Genomic DNA, 1910 nt, shown 5'->3' with positions numbered 1-1910 from the left:
TGTGGGGCTCTATTTATACGCCTAGTAGTAAAAACGTCGTGCATGCGATCGCATGTATGCAAGTTACGATCGCATGTATCATCGAAAACATGTCCCGAGCCTTTTAAATGAAGTACATTACCATTGTGATACATTTTAGCCTAGTTGCGATCGCATGAAGCTAGGTTGCGATCTCATGTACTATTGTTGCAATCGCATGTTTCAACTTTTCTCATCCTGGTGAATGTTTGGCACGAAAAAACTACGAAGCGAAGCTGCGACCAAAGATGCGATTGCATGGGTAAAGCTGCGATCGCATGTATAGGGTATGCGATCGCATGCACTCAATTTTGTCTCTTTTCGATCGTTGCTCCTCCTTCCAAGTTGTTCTTGAACATTCCTCGACATCCTTCTCTAGTCTAAGCTCCAATTAAGCTCCAAAGCATCCACCAACGCATCCCGAACTCTCGTAATCATCCATGTGCTCCATATTGCCCTGAAAAGTCAAAACAAACGTGAGCAGTACGGGCATTCTACAAAATAATCACGAAACACACAATACATAATAATAATTGGGAGTTAGTTAGCATTTTATGACAAAATACCAAGGAAATTGTGCTAAGAGATGCATATAAAATGCATCTAACAGTATGCTCTGGGGGAACTCACTAAGCACTAGCTTATAGTTTGTTGATTGTTTTAGGTACTTCAGAGCCTAAGGGCAAGGGCAAGGTTTGATGGCGCGACATGCACTCTCTCAGGCATTTTTATGGGGACACTCTGATATTTGAAATAATATGTTGATGTTATGAATTTGAAAACAATTGTCATTGAATTTGAAAACAATTGTCATCGAGATTTTATGGTTTATGGGAATGTTTTGATTATTTAAAAATCAAAAATTTATTTGGAAAAATTGGGTCGTTACAAGTTGTTATCAGAGCCTTGGTTTGAGAGATTCGGGCACACTCTCTGGTGTGTCAGGACTCAAACTAAGTAAATGGTAAAATTGTTTTCAAAAATCAAAAGTTAAAAACTTCTTAAAGTGGAAAAATGGGAGAGTGCAATGCGTGTGATCGGACGAGCTCAAGTAAGTGGTTCCCCAATATGTTAGCCATGTTATACTGATATTTGGATTATGATAGTCGGATGGATTTGGCTATGTGTACACTTTAAAAATTGTATACGGTTAGGATCTTATAGCCTTAGAATGATTTATTTGGCCTTATTTCGTGTTCCTTGTCTGGTTGTGGTCCTAGGGTAGAGCCTATTATTCGAAAGTCTAATTAATCCTGTTTTGTGTATAATTTGCATGCATAGGGCAACATGTTATGATTGATTTGAGATCTGATTTGATGGGATTGAGTAAATCTTAGGATAGCCTAGGATTTGAGTTATGCAGTAGCCCATGTGATATGTTTTTGTTCTGGGACGAATTAGAGTTATCAGGTAGAGCTTTGGGGAAGGTACAGGTAGTTGTGAGTATTGGGCCATTACTACTAAAAGCATAGGACCTGTACCCGAACTAATGTTAGATCTAGAAGCTCTAAGGAGAACCGGTGTGGGAGGATCCCCTTTTTTATTATCTTGATCATTCGGTCTTATCAGGACGGTGCTGACATGATTTGGAGCAGGGGGATCAGAATCCGGATCTGGGTCGGGCGACTGTACAACGCTCATTAACGAGAGGCTGCGCGAGCTTATTATAGCCGAGGTTACGAGGGGCATCCTTGACGCTACCCCAATGATTTTTGGGACATTCAAGGAAGGGATGATGGAGATCATGGAGGAGCGGCTCAGGTCGTTCAGAGCCGAGATTGCTACGGGCCAGGTTGGGGCCCGAACTCCCTCGTTCCGAGAGTTCAAGGCGTGCGGGGCGTCAGAGTTCTTTGGGGTCAGGGACCCCATAGTTAGACGACGCTGGGTGGCAG

Source organism: Lactuca virosa, chromosome 4 (assembly GCF_052849685.1).
Source record: "Lactuca virosa cultivar CGN04683 chromosome 4, Lactuca_virosa_CGN04683_v6, whole genome shotgun sequence".
Taxonomy (NCBI): domain Eukaryota; kingdom Viridiplantae; phylum Streptophyta; class Magnoliopsida; order Asterales; family Asteraceae; genus Lactuca; species Lactuca virosa.
The sequence above is the reverse complement of the archived record's forward strand: the minus strand, read 5'-3'. Positions refer to the sequence as shown.